Here is a 17,959-nt window from a genome sequence, read left to right as displayed (position 1 = left end):
TGGAGATAAGTGATTTCAAGGGTACACCCTCTTTCCTGTGCCTCTGCTAACTTCAGTGATGTTAGCAGCAGTTAAAGTGCTTCATATAAAAATAGAGGACAAAAATCTTTCTCGTTATTTTAAATTGGAAGCTAGCTGCTAAATTCTTTAAAATTAACACATTGGAATAGAATGGAGGAACCTAGAGGACTGAAATAAAAAGATACATGGTTGCTGTGGCTCAGACACGTGGCATGGTGTGGGGGCTGATATAATTGACTCTTGATTTCCCAAATAACTCTTCTTAAAGAGCTGAAAGCATATTTCTTGTGTGTGATAGGTAGGGAAGATATTTGAAGACAGATGTAACGGTGGGAATGTGTTTGTTGGGTCAATATTAAAACCATTTTGGATTTTTTTTGCTACTCTCCTGACATGGTAGGAAAAGACCCTGCAGCTTGCAGGGAACCACAGGAAACAGTATTAACATGAACAACCTTCAGCCCCTTGGGGCCCCAAAACAGTCAAGCTTGAGTCATGCTGAGCATGTGTTCATGTCACTGTACTGTAACAAGCATGTGTCTCCATTTTATCCCCTAACTAATGTTCCTGAGATAGTCCCCATGTACACAGTGCTGTTCAAATATGTTTATTCTCAAAAGTAAATAAATCTGAGAGCTAAAGAGAAAAGGGAACTTTGCATGCCTATTGAGAGACAAGGACAACAGCTGGCACGGACTGACCAGACGCCTGATGAAGAGCTGAGGAGATGGAAAACTGCAGCTGTGAATGCAAAGGCTTCAGAGTATCTTTTATGGCCAATTTGGTGTCATTTGAATCTCTGTAAAAGTTGCCCCATATGGCTTGGACCCTGTGCTGCCAAGTTTAGAAGGTAGAGAGGAGGGAGTGGCAGCCTTTTCAAAAGATGAAGGCATGCCAGGGTGAATAATCTCCACTCTCTTCTGCACTGTGGGGTCCTTTGAAATCTAGTCTCCCACTGAAACTCACTGCTCCACTGCACTATCTATGAAGAGTCTAAAAGGCCATTCTGAGGCAGCCAAGAACTGGAGGTCCTGGGCAGGTGATTCAACAATGCCAGCAGTCAATTTGAGCTCTGAGGTTCTTTTTGGTCTCACTTGCTCTGTCTCAGCAGGTGAGAAAGGATCAGTGCTGCCCAGCCTCCCCCAGGCTGGGTTTTTTTTTTTTTTTTTTTTTTTGACAGAGTTTTGCTTTTATTGCCCAGGCTGGAGTGCAATGGCGTGATCGTGGCTCACTGAACGTGACCTTAGGTGATCCGCCTGCCTTGGCCTCCCAAAGTGCTGGGATTACAGGTGTGAGCCACCGTGCCCAGCCCCAGGCTATTCTTAATCACTGTTGGTGGACAGCAGGTTTGTGCTCATGCCAAGCTTGGTTCCTGGCAGCAGTGAGGTCAGATCAGCTTCTGTGGTTTCCTGCTCTTATCCACTGAAGCTTCTGGCGGTATGCACACATTTAAGTTTATGCATTCACAAGTATCCAGGGGATAAGCCATCCTGCTGATGCTGGACAGGGTTTCAGAAGAGCCTAGAAATATTTAGAATAATATTTAGGATAAGGTTTGACAAATATTTGATAGCATCATTGCATGCACCAAGGAGGAGCACCAGGGTAACTGCTGCACGGGCTCTAACAAGGCCTGCTTTTGGAGCTTTCTCACCTTTCAGAGACCTCTGCAGTTACTGCACTGGAGACAAAATGCAGTTCTTTCTTCATGCTTCAGTTTTCGTCCTTGTATACCCCTGAGCTCTTGCTGCCCTGTATTTCTGCTCCCCTACACCTTCTAGGATGACCTGTTATAAACATTAGATTCTAAAGCAGGTAGATATGTTTTACTTTCTACAAGGTTGGCCATAACTGTTAGGAATGTCCAAGTAAAAACCTAATTTAAAAATTCTCATAAAAGTGCTAATACCCAGTGTGATTAATCAGGATAGGTATGTGATATTTACCAAACCTAGTTGATTGTAGAATATTTTTTATTAGAGTGTGCCATTGGGTTCATATTCCAGGGGAACACCCTTTGGGAAATCATGGTATCTTTGCCCTTGAGCTTGTTTCCTGCATTCTGATTACTTATCATGCAACTCAAAAGTGTGTGGCTTGGACCAGCCACGTTGATATCATGTGGGATGTTGTTAGAAGTGGGGAATCTCAGGCTCCTTCCAAGACCTACTGAATCAAGATCCCCTGTGCATAAGTGCATATGTGATTCTTACACCCTTTGAAACTTGGGAAACAGGGTTTTTTTGTTTATTGTTTTTGTTTTTGTTTTTGTTTTTGAGATGGAGTCCCACTCTGTTGCCCAGGCTGGAGTACAGTGGCGCATCTCGGCTCACTGCAAGCTCCGCCTCCCTGGTTCATGCCATTCTCCTGCCTCAGCCTCCAGAGTAGCTGGGACTACAGGCGCCCGCCACCATGCCCGGCTAATTTTTTGTATTTTTTTTTTTTAGTAGAGACGGGATTTCACCATGTTAGCCAGGATGGTCTCGATCTCCTGACCTCGTGATCCGCCCACCTCGGCCTCTCAAAGTGCTGGGATTACAGGTGTGAGCCACCACACCCAGCCAGGGAAGCAGGGTTTTAGATGATGGCAGTCTGCTTTCATATTCCTACCTGAAACCGACTCTCTTCTTGCCAAACAAATGGCCTCTTTTCAGTCTCATCTTTCTTGTTCTCTCTTGTAATCTAATATCATACTGATGATCAGTCCTTAAAACGTTAATAATAAAGTAATGTATATTTGTTGTAATAAATTCAAGCTGTACGAAATGGCACAAAATTCAAAGTTAAAGAGTCTGGGCATGGTGGCCCACACCTGTAGCCCCAGCACTTTGGGAGGCCAAGGCAGGTGAATCCCTTGAGCCCAGGAGTTCAAGACCAGACTGGGCAACATGATGAAACTCCATCTCTACAAAAAACACAAAAATTAGTTGGGTGTGGTGGTGCAGGCCGGTAGTCCCGGCTTCTCAGTTGGCTGATATGGGAGGATCACTTGAGCCCAGGAGGTCGGGCCTGCAGTGAGCTATGATCATACCACTGCACTCCAGTCTGTGCAACAAAGAAAGACAAAGTTAAAAGTTCCCTACTCAACCCTCCCATCCCTAATTCTCAGACATCACTACAGGCCTTTGTATTGGTTTTTTTTTTTTTTTATTGTTCTTGTTCTTTTCAGAGAATTTCTTTAAGTATTCAGGCATATATAGTTTTTCACTGAAAAAGTAACATATTGAACATACCATTTTGTAACTTATTTCATTTAACAGTAAAGTTAGGGACAATATCAGCTCACATGGAAATTGTTCACTCCTTCTGAGAACTTTTTTCTCCCTTATCGTACTGATGTTTCTCTTTTTTGGTTCTCCTCTTACTCTCTGACCTCTTTTCTAATCTCTTTTGCTACCTCCCTTCCAGTTCCTCTGTGTTGTCCCTGAGTTCTGTCCTTGTCTTTCTTCCTCCCGCATATCCTTGCTGTCAAGGCTGCTATCACCCATGCAGGTTTTCAGGCACTGCCTTATGTGTGACACTTCTCAAATCTCTTGCTTTGAAGAAGTCCTCTTTTCTAAACTCCAGGCCGATTTCCCTCACTGTGTATTGGACATTCCATAGACCTCCCAAATTCAGTCTGTCCATGTTAATTTGTCAAAATTTGCTCTTTTCCTTCCTCTGTTCCCTTCATGAGCAAATGAGGTGATGAACACTCAACCTCCAGGACTCGAACCCTCTTACAGTTCTAAGTTCTCATACCTTTTGAATACTGTTAGGAATTTATCCCATAGAAATGCTATAGCAGGTGGGCAAAAATATATAAATTATACACCTGTGTAAATAGAGTCAGAAAGATACATGTGAATATCTTTCCTACAGCATTTTTCATAGTAATGAGAAAGTTGGAAAAAACACTACCAACGGGGAGTTGAGTAAAATGAATTTTCATTCATCCATCCATCGGAGAGCAACAAAATAATTTAAAAGAACTAAGTCTGGATCCAAGTAAAGACTCATTAGCCTGAGGCAAAGTTAAAGTTACTCAGTGCTGACCTGACTATAAATACTTCAGTGGAAGTCTTGCAGTAGTGTTTGGTTATAAAATTATCACCCAAATGATCCAGAATGTTCTTACTATTTGAAAAACTATTATCAAAATAAAAATACAAAAATGTAAAAATTCTCTTTTTGGAACCCTAAAGTATGCAACCAGTGACCCAGGTTGAGAAATATTTCTTTAAGCTGGCACGGACTTAAGTGTTGCTTGGGGACCAGGTACCTCAGAACCTTTTGGAGTGCTTGTTCGGAATTCAGATTCTCACTCTACCCCCACCTCAAAACTACGGAATGAGAATTGGCTGGGGCATAGATCTGCACTTTTAATAATGATACTGAAGCTTGAGAATTTCTATTGTAAACAGATGAGCTAAGCAGCCCAGACCTTCTAAGAAAACATGTTGGTGAGCATGCCTTAGACATATCATGCTTTTAAATTAAAGATACTGAGGGGGACTCAGCTGTTTCTATCTCTTTCTGTTAGAGAGGTGCCTGTCCATGCCCTGGGAGGCAGGCCTCTGCAGCCTCCTCACCCATGGCCTCCTCTGTGTATAGCAGTTACAGCAGCTTGAGCCTGGAGGGCTCAGCCCCTTGTGGCAGGGAAAAGCCTGTCTTTCCCTTGGAGGGGTGATTCGTGGGATGGCTACCAGATGGAGGTCTTCTCAAATAGAATAGATTTTCATCTGTCCAGCATTTATGATGTTTGTTATTACTTTTCATTATTATACTAGATATTACTTCTGTCCTGAAATATTTGGGAGGGAACCAAAATAAGTGTGACCCATGTACTTTCTTCTCATAATTCTAAAAAAAAAAAGAAAAAAAAAGTCATTGTACCCTAGTCCTGTATGTATTCACTGTCATGACACTGTATTAATATACCAGGCTGTGAAGATTCTTGGAAAGTCTCTTTCTTTCATGGTACAGATATTAGATTCCACTTGAGCTCTGGGCCCCTCCACTGAAGCTGCTGTTCTTTGTCAGCTTTCAACAAGATGGACCAGTAACTGCTGGATAAAGTGTGACTCCTGTGTTGGTGTATGCTATGCCATGGAAATACTTAGATGGAGACATTGATTTTCCACCTTAGACTATTTTTTTTTTTTAGACAGGGTCTCACTCTGTCACTCAGGCTGGAGTGCAGTGGCACGATCTCAGCTCACTGCAACCTCTGCTCCCAGGGTCAAGCGATTCTCCTGCTTCAGCCTACTGAGTAGTTGGGACTACAGGTGTGCACCACCATGCCTGGCTAATTTTTGTATTTTTTTGGTAGAGACAGGGTTTCGCTGTGTTGGCCAGGCTGGTCTTGAACTCCTGGCCTCAAGTGATCTGCCCACCTCGGCCTCCCAAAATGTTGGAATTACAGGCATGAGCCACTGCAACCAGCCCACCTTAGACTATTGAAAGCCACTAAGCTACTTTTGTGAGACTTTGCCCAGTGATAGAAGGAGCTCTTCTGGTCTAGGCAACCCTGGATGAGGCTGCCAGCAGCCAGCTGAATTCATGGCTTTTCCTTCTGAAGCTGTCACAAAATTAGCTCTGTTCCAATTGCATATTGATCTGGGTTTTTTTTTAATGGTGGCTTCACTGAGTGGCGGGGTTTCCTTCTCAGCCTTGGATAGATATTGCTGCCAATCTTGGTGGCCCCAGCACTTATTATTTCTAGGGACAGGTATTCTTACCACTTCAATTCCAAGATGTGTATAAAGATCTAAAATGGTTATTGTACCTTTGTAATACTTTTAATACCAAATCTTTGGGACACAGTAAACCCTCCTAGTAAATTTGGTTTGGGCATGCAGTAGGGCATTGATCACCTCCTAAAATGGAATCAAGTCAACCTTAAACTTGCCTGTAGAGAGAGAACTCCCAGGCAGCAAACATTTTTATGCCTCCAAGAGATAATGCTCCTATTTATTAATAGATGGCAATCCTAATTCCCTATGCAGGCTCTTTTCTCCTCTGTTCCTCACATAGATCAACCTCACTTAAAATAATGGAGTTTGGAGGACATAATTCAGATACTTCTAATTCTCAGAGGCAACATGAGGTCAAGGAGATTCTCTACTCTCAAATGCTAACCCTACTTCCCTCTAAAGTCTGGGTGGGACCCTCATAGACATAGTTTCTGCACATCTAGATGCTATCTTTGTGACCCCACAAAACACTCCTGTAATACAAAAATATAATACATAAATTTCACTCAAGGTTATGCCAGTCCCACCAAAGCAATACTTTACCTATTCATACATCCATCTTTCCTTTGATTCAACCAATATGGCATAGGAAGTGACTGACACTAGAAATGTAGTGTGGTTACCAAAGCAGACTTGAATCTACCCCTCATGGGACTTACATTCTGGTGGAGGAGGGAGTAGACATTAAGAAGAAAATCAACAGAGTGATGTGTAAGAGAGTACCTGGTGGTGGGTGGCACTTAGGAAGGTCAGAGAGAAGGCCTCTGAGAAAGAGGAAACTGAGAAAATCAGCTCTGGCAAGAGCTGATTAAAGTAAGTTTCAGACAATAGAAAATGCAAAGACCAGAGACAGGAAAGTTCTGGGGGTATTCTATAAATGGAAAACAAGTTGATGTTGCTAGAATGTGGTAGGCAAGGGGAAGAATAGCAAGAAATGGAGGCAGAAGATTGGCAGTGCCCTTCCATGCACACACCATGGTGCTAAGCTTGGTCTTTCCTAAGCATACTAAGAAGCCTCAGAAAGGTTTTTAAACTAGAAAGTGACATGACCTCCTTTGCAGGTTTTAGAGGTCACATTGGCTGCTCTAGGGAGAAAGAGCTGAAGGAGGACAAGCAAGCATGGAAGTGGGAAGACAAATTAGGAAGCTCTTGCAGGCATGAGATGGCAATAACTTGGAGAGGTGGTAGCATTGGAGATGGAGGGAATGGATGGATTTGAGATATGTTTTGGAGATGGACTTAATAGGACCTACTGATGCTTTGGATTGGTGGTAGGGGTGACTTTAACCCCAATACCCCTCAAATTATATTTCATTTTTTATCAACACGATGATTACAAAGAGATGCAAAAATATTTACAATGGGGAAAAATACCCCAAACTCTGATGCTGCTTCATTAGTCATTGAACTCATATTTTTGTGTGTCTGCTTTTCGAAAATCTCATCCATTTGAATTATGATAGCACTGAAATGATCTCCCTATTTGAGCACTATATCTAGAGTATTTCCCTGGCCAAGCAATGGGTTTAATGTATTTAGGTGATGGTGATGTTCGGGTGGCTGAAACTGGAGCTGGAATGGTCCAATATGGTACCTGTGGAGGTTAAATAAGACCCCTAGTGAGATAGGTAGGGATTATGGTCAAGCAAGTTGGTTATTTAGAGTTAGATACATGCTTGCCTAGGGCCAAGAAATCACAAAAGCTTCAGAAAGTCTAAAGAACATCCCAAATATGAATCAAAATTATACTAACAGGCAAGGAAAAGTCAGCAGCCTGTCAGAGAGCAGAGGCTAACGTTAGAGCGAAGGCAACTTTAAAGTAGATACTCAAACTGGGGCTTCAACTTGGGGCAAGCACACTACTCAGTCTGGTTACTTCAGCTCAAGACTGCAGTTGGCCATGGTCTCTCTTGGTGATTTACTCAGAGATTCCTAAGTTGCCCCATCTCTGTAATGGCGCTCCTGGGTTTTAAGTGACCTAGGTTGAAATGATGGTCCTCTTGGCCAGGCAAAGCATCGATCCAGGACTTTTCTCTCTCCTTGTGGAAGTGGGTGTGAGTGGCAGGAAGAGCAGATTAGGGGCTCAGTGGAACTGTTCAGTTTTTTTAGATAGTGTTTCTCAAAGGGTAGTTGGTAGACCATTTATATCAGAAGCAGTTTGTTGAAATACAGAATTCCTGGGCCCGCCCCAGGATTTCCTAGGGAGGGGCTAATGCATCTGCTTCATTAAGTAGCTCCCCAGTTAATTGTAGGCAGAGAACTTAAGAATCATTACTCTAGGGACTATGTCAGGGCTGATCTCTCAACGTCCTCAGAGTAATCTTTGGCAGGTTTTTTCTCCAGTGACTTAACTTTTTCCAAGGCCAGTTGGATTTTCTGTTTAGGCTTAGATGTTAGTTAAAATGGTTCTTGTGGGTAAATAGAATTTAGAGTGAAATGTGTACTGTTTACACTTCTAGATTTCCACCTCCTTATGGGAGAGTGAAGGAGAGAGCATGTAAACACAGCTTGGTCTTGCCAGCTCACTCCAGGGGATGCCACCTAACATCTCTCCACCCCACAATGCCACTAGAGCAAAGGCCCCAACAGTATATGGTGGGGACACAGAGGAGCTAACCATTTGTTGCTTCAGTAGTTTGGGATCTCCTGGGTCAGAGGAGTCCTCTGGGTGATCTCTGTTCATAGCCTGGAAAATTTGTAGCAGGAGAGGGAGAGGAGTGGGGTTGAGTTTTAGTCTTCCATGCACAAATCAGGAGCAACCAGCATGACTTTATTAAACAAGATCAAACATTTCACTACCACTAATAGTAATCCAGTTCAAAGTTGCATATTCTGGTAAATATAACATTCTGGCTTAACTCTTCCCTTCTGGCAGGCACTTCATTTTCTTAAAACTCTTGACTGAGCACTGAAATCTTGAGAGATTTGTCTGCCTACAAAGCACTTGAAAAAGCAGAGTATGTGTCCCAAAACCTAATTCTTTCACTTCCGAATTCACTCTTGTTTACCTCTCCCTAACATCTCTAGAAGCTCAGTTTGATTCTACTTCGGAAAATGCGGAGAAAGTCAAGTAAAGCAGAAAGTTGCTTTTGTATTGATTGTCCCCACTCACTGTTAATGTCTATTGCCATCCAGTGGTTGCCATGAAAATATTCAACCTCTACTTCTTTTTTGTTTGTTTGTTTGTTTGTTTAGACGGAGTCTTGCTCTGTTACCCGGGCTGGCGTGTAGTGGCATGATCTCAGCTCACTGCAAGCTCCGCCTCCCGGGTTCACGCCATTCTTCTGCCTCAGCCTCCCTAGTAGCTGGGACTACAGGCGTCCACCACCACGCCCAGCTAATTTTTGTTTTGGTTTGTTTTGTTTTAGTAGAGACGGGGTTTCACCATGTTAGCCAGGATGGTCTCCTGACCTCGTGATCCACCCGCCTCGGCCTCCCAAAGTGCTGGGATTACAGGTCAACCTCTACTTCTTAACCTCTTCTCACACCACCACAATTTGAAATTTACAATAAGATTTCTTGGTTTATGATGTAAGAAAATATGTCTTTAAATGAATTTACAATGTTCACATGGCTGTACTGTTTCTGTGGTGACTGATTATTTAAATTCCCCTCCGAATTTTCCTTGAAACAAGCACAAGGACAGAGTTCCAAAAAATATTTCCAAATGGGTAACTTAGTTTTCAGCAGAATTAATTGTAAGGCTACACCATTTGGCCTCTACCAAAACAAAAAATATAATACCATGTATTTATGAACTATGTAGAATTTATGAACTATGGTTCCCTACTAATTGGAGTTTTGAGTCAACATCTTCATTTCAAATTGAAGTCAAGGGTTGAGGTACAGTTGGTTGTTCTAGGTTATTTCTCAGGGGTAGAAGAACCAGGATTTGAAATAAGAGCTACTCATTTTCAGTCAGTGTCTTTTTCCAACTAAATTGATTTCCAGGTACTTGGCCTCCTTATAAGCAAAGCTAAATGTTCTCTATGGTAAGTTTCTTTAGAATTTTGAGACTTAAGATTTAATATCAAAAATATATGTAGATGTAAAGAGTTTTATAATGCTATATAACATAGGCAGCTAGTTCAAGTGTTAGCATGGTCTGTAAGCTGGAAATTCACTCCAATCATTTGGAAAGCATTTAATTATTTTCTTTAGCTTAGCCAATTTATACTTGAATCTTTTTTACATACAAACATGGTTTTCTTAAATGTTGAAAATAAAGAAAATCATGAATAAATGATTCTAGAAAGTTTGGATAGAAGTAAAATAGTCTAATTGTCAATTTATTCCTTTTATTTTCTTCCTCCTCTCTTTGTTGAGGTCCACATTTTTTTTTTTTTTTTTTTTTTTTGAGATGGAGTCTCACCATGTTGCCCAGGCCAGTGTGCAGTGGCATGATGCTGGCTCACTGCAACCTCCACCTTCCAGGTTCAAGCAATTCTCTTGCCTCAGCCTCCCAAGTATCTGGGATTACATGTGCCCACGACCATGCCTGGCTAATTTTTGTATTATTAGTAGAGATGGGGTTTTACCATTTTGGCCAGGCTGGTCTCCAACTCCTGACCTCAAGTGATCCACCCGCCTCTGCCTCCTAAAGTGCTGGGATTACAGGCATGAGCCACCACACCAGGCCTAAGGTCCAGATTTTTAATGCCCTTTCTTAGTTCTCTGAAAACAGAATCCTGAAATTTAGAAAAGATTTTATATATTTCACCAAGACATGCTATAGTTCCAAAGCCAAAAATCTTGGCTTTTAATGATTTATAAGTCCTCTTATGATTTACATTTTAGTTCTTATGGAGACATCTTTTCCTCAGGGCCCACTACTCTGGCCAAAAACATAAAGGGACTTGTTGATGAGGAAAGTCTCAGAGCCAAACCTAGAGCCTGAGGACAAAGTTCTCTGAGAAAGGGATACTTTTGGGGTTCCAGCCTTACTGTTCCTCTGTCAAATTGGAACTGAATTGCCTCTGGGATGAGACATAAGGTCATTCACCTGAACTATTAAGTTTTATCTCTCCCGCTATATATATTTGCGCCTGTAGTTTTTATCAGTGGTCCCCAACCCTTTTGGCACCAGGGACCAGTTTCATGGAAGACAGTTTTTCCATGGGAAGGTGGGAGGGTGGGATGGTTTCAGGATGAAACTGTTCCACCTCAAATCATCAGGCATTAGAGTCTCGTAAGGAGCACACAACCTAGAACCCTTGTTTGTGCAGTTTACAATAGGGTCACACTCCTATGAGAATCTAATCTCCTAATGCCACTGCTGATTGCATAGGAGGTAGAGCTGAGGCAGAAATGCTCACTCACCCTCCGCTCCCCTCCTGCTGTGTGGCCCAGTTCCTAACAGACCATGGACCAGTACCGGTCCGTGGCCAGGGGTTTGGGACCTGCTGGTTTATATGATACCCATGTTGTAATGGGTAGAGGTGGGTAACTTTCCATCAAATTGATACTTGCTGTTCTGTAGTGTCCTTCTTGGGAAGTGGCTCTCAGTCAGGGACTGCATTTCCCAGCCTCCTTGCAGCCAGGTGAAGCTCTGAGTCTAATTCTTATCAATAGAATGTGAGTGGAGGGGATATGGGTCACATCTGGGAAGATGGCTGAGATGCAGTTGTGCCTTTTCCTCCTTCAAGGCTCTAGACCAAGGGGATGGCAAAGGAGAAGGAACCTGGGCTCCTAAATGACTACCTGGTGGAAAGCTACCTGCTAATGAACACTCACACTCATCTTTTAAATTAGCAGCAACAACAAAAAATTCCTTCCATGTTAAGCCACTGAAATTTTGGGGTTATTTATTACTGTAGCTAGCATTATTCTAATAGGATAACCCATGATGTAATATAAAATTCAGAAAGAAGATCTATAGTTAGAATGTATGTTGTGGCACATGTCCCATAACTTTATTCATCTTTTTTGTTTCTTTGTTTGTTTTTTTAGACAGAGTCTCACTCTGTCGCCTAGGCTGGAGTGCAATGGCGCAATCTCGGCTAACAGCAACTTCCACCTCCTGGGTTCAAGCGATTCTCCTGCCTCAGCCTCCCAAGTATCTGGGATTACAGGCGCCCACCACCATGCCTGGCCAATTTTTAAATTTTTAGTAGAGACGGCGTTTCACTATGTTGGCCAGGCTGGCCTCAAACTCCTGACCTCGTGATCTGCCTGCCTCGGCCTCCCAAAGTGCTGGGATTACAGGTGTGACCCACCACACCTGGCCTATTAGTCTAATTTTTATAAGCATAATTTTATAAGTCTTGCTTCTTCTCTGTACCTTTCCGCTTTATACTGTCCTTTGCTGGTACTGTCCTTTGCTCAACTGCTAGAATTACTGGTATGGTAATTCTGGGCAAATTTTAAAAAGACAGTTCTGTCTTCAAGATGTTTTATTGCTTCCTCCTGAAATGTTGTCATAAGAACTATACAAATCTTTTATAACCTCAAGGTGAGTAGCTGGCACCCTCTAAAAGCCAGGAGACACCTAGGAAAACTAAGTCCCTCTCTAGGGCTAGCCTAGCAAACTCGGGAAATTGCTGATTCTCTCTGAATTGGGCAAAGGAGTGAGCTGCCTGAGGGTAAGACATGCCTGCGACTTTATGCAGTGTTTTCCTTAGTCCAAGTCCCCATTCTCAGCAGTAAGTGCTCTGAAGCTTGTCTGAATCTGGTCTAAACCAGAATGCCAAGTTATGAGTTACACTGGAAATGTATGAGGGGAACTTCATCCTAGTGGGGAGCTCAGCTCATTATTGCCTGGAGCAAAAAGAGTAGATTGTTTTCATCGGAAATTTCCATCATGCTTTGGCATCCTGTGAAGCCGTTCTGTTTTCAAAGGACTGGGAATCCTCAACTAGAATCAGAGCAGCTGCTCCCAACCCCATGCCTGCGGTCCTTTCCCCCACCAGTGGCCACTTGTCTAGATTCCCTGCCTCAAGAAACTGTATCCTTTTGATTGTATGTCCCCTTTTCAGTGCGTTAAAAAATCATGCGCCAATTGGATCTGGGTCTTACCTTCTCCATTTACTACTAGCTGTGTGACTCTGGGCAAGTTAACCTGTCTGCATTTCAGTTTTTTTTGTCTGTTCAAAGGGGATAATAGTACCTACATCACAGGATTCTTGGGATGATTATTTGTGATAATTTAGGTAAAGTGCTTATCCTCTAATGTTGTTGCTATTTAAATATTTATTTTAATAATAATTATACAATGAGATGGGGCTTTGGGAGAATCTAATACAGTTACTCTTTTTTTTTTTTTGAGATGGAGTTTCACTCTTGTCACCCAGGCTGGAGTGCAGTGGGGGCGATTTCAGCTGACTACAACCTCCACCACCCGGGTTCAAGCAATTCTCCTGCCTCAGCCTCCCAAGTAGCTGGGATTACAGGCGTGCCCCACCACACCCAACTAATTTTGTATTTTTAGTAGAGACAGGGTTTCACCTTGTTGCCCAGGCTGGTCTCAAACTGCTGACCTCAGGTGATCAGCCTAGCTTGGCCTCCCAAAGTGCTGGGATTGTAGGCATGAGCCACCACGCCCAGCCCAGTTATTCATTTAATGCAGGAATATTTTCTGCAACATACTGTTTCATAACATTTCAGTTAGTAAGTTTGTAGGTTTTCTTCCTATTTTGCAGTTTGATTGACTGCTTTCCAACAATTTATCGGAAGTTGAATTGATCTCACTAATAAGCTCTTTCCAAAGTATATTGTGGGACAGGTTGCCTCTGGGGAGGTTTCCTAAAGCCAGCTGACCCAATTTGTCATTTTCTGTTGACTGCAGTTTTCAATAAATATATGCTTAGTTCCTCACCCATAATATCTCAAAATGTAATATGTGGATATAACATCTGTAGATCAGTATTTTCTAGTATGCCTCAGCTGATTTAGAATGTCCAGCCAGGGTTGGATACCACTTAGCCCTATCTGTTGTATATAGATTTTTGTTATCATCTTTAGTCCTATGTATTTTGGGGCTCCCTCCACAATCCCCGCTTAGCCTCAGGTGTGTGCCTTACTCTTTTGACTCTGTTAGGCCATACTATAGTAACAAACCTCAAATTTTCAATGTCTTAGCTCAACAAACATTTATTTCTAGCTTTCAACTATTGCTATTTGGTGGAGGCTTTCCTTTATTCAGCTACAAAGGGATCCAAGCTCCCTTTCTTCTGTGCCAGCTGAATCTCAACGTATGGCTTCTCAAGTTGCTATGCCAGAGGAAGAAAGAGCTGATACCAGCTCTTAAAAACTTCCCCTGGAAATGACACATGTCACTTTTGCCTATGGCTCATTGACCAGAATTTGTCACATGACTGTATGCATCTTGATGCATGGAGCACACTGGAAATTCGATGAGGTCCTTATCACAGACCTCTTGCACAATGATCTCTTGTCTTGATCTTCATAGCACTTATCATCACCCAGTACATGATGTGTGCCTTCCTTTATTTGTTTATTGCCTGTCTCTCCCAAGTAGACTTTAAGCTTTTTGAGATCACAGCCTTTTGTTCACTGCTATATCTCTAGTGCTTACAGTGATGCCTAGTGAATAGTGGGAACTTAATAAACATTTAATAAATAAGTGAATGGCAACTCCATACATGAAGGTGAAGCCACTGAAGTCTTTTGTGGGATTTTATTGTATGTCAATGTGCTTTATAGCTTGTGTTCTTTTTCAAAAGCACATTTAAATGTTATTGAGTCCAATGAGAAGTTAAAGAATAATAGGCTAATTAAGAAGGGAACATTATATGTGGATCTCCTACTATTACTCATGAAAAGCATTTCTCTCTCAGTTGTTCATTCCTGGAGTGATCAGCCCAGGAGAGGGCAAATGTAGTCAGCAGAGAAGGATGCTTTCTGAGGTTCAGCTGACATAGTCAATAAAAGACTTGAGTTGGCAAAGCAGAAGGTGACATCACTGTGGGCCTGTGATCAGCCTTTTCTTTACTGAGCTGAGCCTATCGAATTTGCACAAGACCAGTCTGTTGAAACTTTATAACCCCCATAAAATGGAAAACCTTCTGCAATGAATGCTTCTTCTCATTTTGAATACTGCAGAACCCAATTAAAAAACAAGGTTTGTTATTAAGGCTAGTATAGAGACAGGCAGTATTATGTTGTGATTAAGGCATGAGCTCTAGAATAAGAAAGATTCGGGTTTGAACCTGAGTCCAATACTTACCTCCCTGAAACTTCCCAAGCCTCATCTATAAAATGTGGCTAATAATTCCTACTTGCTAGAATTGTAATCAAATTTAAATTGAATAATACTTTTAAGGTGGTTAGGTTGGTAGAAGAAATGGCAAATTGTAAATGACAGCAATTATTTTCACATGCTATAATTGGATTGTTTTCCTGTACTAGATATGGCAACATCCCCAGGTTATAGTCAGTGATGGGGTTTACTCAGGAAGATGAGAGAATGTGAGGCCACACAGATGGGCTGTCTTTTGTGGATCAGCGGCGACCTGGGGCTTCCAAAGCTGGCTTTCTGGTGGGCCTGTAGCGCATGGCCACGGCAGGCCTGCTTTGCCCCTGAGCTCAGTTGGCAGCCCAACTCCTTTGGTACACTCAGCATCTTTGTTCCCCAGCATGGGCTGCTTTTTCACCATCCAGTGTGGAGCTCACCTGTCACAGCCCACCTCAGGGACATTATTCCCCCCATGCTCAACATTTAACTCAAGCCTCCAATTTTGGTCCTTTCAGTTGTGGCCAGGCTAGCAGGATCGATTCACAGAAAGAACCATTAGGGGAACTTCTCTTTAAAAGGGACTGAATATTTGTCAAGCTTGGAGTGCTGCAGACTCCTCTCCTCTATTTTTAAAGTGAAACTTTACATGCAAAGAAGGTTCAGCCCTGGCTGGGCACAGTGGCTCATGCCTGTAATCCCAACACTTTGGGAGACCCAGCCAGGAGTTTGAGACCAGCCTTGGCAACATGACAAAACCTCATCTTTACAAAAAAAATAATAATAATAATACAAAAAGTAGCTAGTTATGGTGGTGCACTTCTGTAGTCCCAAAATCTCAGAAGGATGAGGTGGCAGGATCACTTGAGCCTGGGAGGATAAAGCTTCATGATCTGAGAAAAGAAAGAAAGAAAGAGAGAGAGAGAGAGAGAGGAAGGAAGGAAGGAAGGAAGGAAGGAAGGAAGGAAGGAAGGAAGGAGGAGAGGGAGGGAAGGAGAGAGGGAGGGAGGAAAGAGAGAGAGAGAAAGAAAGGAAAAGAAAGAGAAAGGAAGGAAAGAAGGAAGGAGAGAGAGGAGGGGGGAGGAAAGAAAAAGAAAGAGAGAAACAGAAAGGAGGAAGGGAGGGAGAGAAGGGAGGGAGGGAAGAAGGAAGGAAGGAAGGAAGGAAGGAAGGAAGGAAGGAAGGAAGGAAAATAAAAGAAAGGGAGGTGTTCAGCCCTATGGCTATTTTTTATGGGAAGCTACCTTTGAACAATGAGAAACTTTAGGAATATTTGAAGTAGTATTTGTGGGTGAGGTTCAGTTACATTCTTCCCGTGATAAATATGGAATCGCCTCTTTAGAGTAGATAGACAAATCTCTTAGGGTTTCATCTGTTTCTTACATAAAATGCTTCAGATGACTGCCATTTCTCTCAAAAAGCTCTGTTGTTTTTGTTATATTCTTTCAGTTATCTGAACTGGGAAGTAAGCTTTGGTGTACTTCTAATTCAGGGCAGTTTTTTGTCTGCGTTGACCCCCATAGGCAGGTGGACTGGCACCACGAGGCAGGGGGCAAGATTCTCCTTATAGGGAAGTTTCTTGTAACAACTTGTTTGTTTGGTGCATTGTGCTTCATCTTTTTTATCCACTGTTTACATGCTTTCTAAACTAGTTGTGCATCTGCTCGCTCCAGAAATCCATACAGTGTATTTCACAAGTACTAAGAAATGCCATCCATAAAGTAGAATATATTTTAATTATCCTTTAAAGAAGACAAGATAAGGTTGTCCCTTCAAATACCTAACTCTTATCTATGATTTGAAATGAGTATTCATAGCTCCATTTTTGAGACATTTTAAATAGATTATTATGCAAAGATGCATACATTGAGCAAACAAAATAGTATTATGAACTTGCATATATAGATAAAATTTAACAATTATTATCATTTTGTCATATTTGTTTTGTCTACTTTTGGGACAAGCATTTTAAAATTAAGTCACAGCCACCAAGACATTTCACCCCTACATGCTTCGGTGTACATCTCTAAAAATAGGACATTTTCTTACATAACTATAGTTTCATTATTACATCTCACAAAACAAATACTTAACATCATCTAATGCCTAGTTCATATGCAGATTCTCCCAAGAATCCTCCAAATGTTTTTTCTTCTCCTTCAGTTGGTTAGTTTTAATTAACCAATGAGCAAAAATCTCTTAAACTTCTATTTTCCACTACATTAACTATAATAAGAATATGGAACAGTAGAAAGTTCTCTCAGTCTGTATGTTATGTGATGATCAGATGGATTTTCTTTTTTCCCAATATTTTCTTATGAAATTCCTCAAACATATAGAATAGTTGATAGAATTCTTCAGCGCATCCCTGTTTCCATGGTTCTATTTTTAATTTTCTTCCTGACTTCTTAGTAACTGGGACTTGATAGTCTCTACCCCTCAGATTCAGTGAGAAAGTAAATAAGCATTCTGTGGCTCCTTTTTAGGTGGAAGCCTTAAATAATATTTGCAAAGCAGATGGATGTAATTTCTTTGCATGCCTTACAAATCTTGGGAGTGTCGTCTCAACTTCTCAACTGGGTAGCTCATGCCAGTCTATAAATATTATTGAGCCTGACTTTCAGTTGACAATACTTTACTGGGGCATCCCCAGAGAGCCAGGTGCTGACCTGTTGCCAGTGGAATCACCATGTGAGTTAAGAGAGAAAATGATGAGCCACCCTGTCTAATACTGAAGCAATTGGAACAAACCATGTGTTTACACCTTATGCAATGTCAGCTGTATTTCAACATTATCTGAAAATACCATGCAAAGGTATTTGGAAAGGAGAAAAACAAATCTGGTTTTTAAAAATGTCTGTCTGAGGGTTGCTGCCGTTGCTATGGAAATCAGAGAAGCAGATTTTCACGCTTTACCACACCGAGCTTGTTTTTGAACAGATTCCTGAGACTGTGGGCTTCCCCCCACCTCCTATTCTAAGTGGTTTTGTTAGATATAACCTTGCTTGAATAA

At 41.8% G+C, this 17,959-nt stretch overlaps 1 protein-coding gene across 1 annotated transcript in view; it reads left to right on the top strand.

Annotated features, from left to right (window-relative positions):
* Positions 1-17,959, top strand: part of RTN1 (reticulon 1) — a 280,842-nt gene that overhangs the window by 146,467 nt on the left and 116,416 nt on the right. The window lies entirely within an intron of this gene.

The sequence above is a fragment of the Macaca fascicularis genome, chromosome 7 (assembly GCF_037993035.2).
Source record: "Macaca fascicularis isolate 582-1 chromosome 7, T2T-MFA8v1.1".
Classification (NCBI taxonomy): Eukaryota; Metazoa; Chordata; class Mammalia; order Primates; family Cercopithecidae; genus Macaca; species Macaca fascicularis.
Note: the sequence above shows the minus strand (reverse complement) of the source record. Positions and strands in the feature narration are given on the sequence as shown.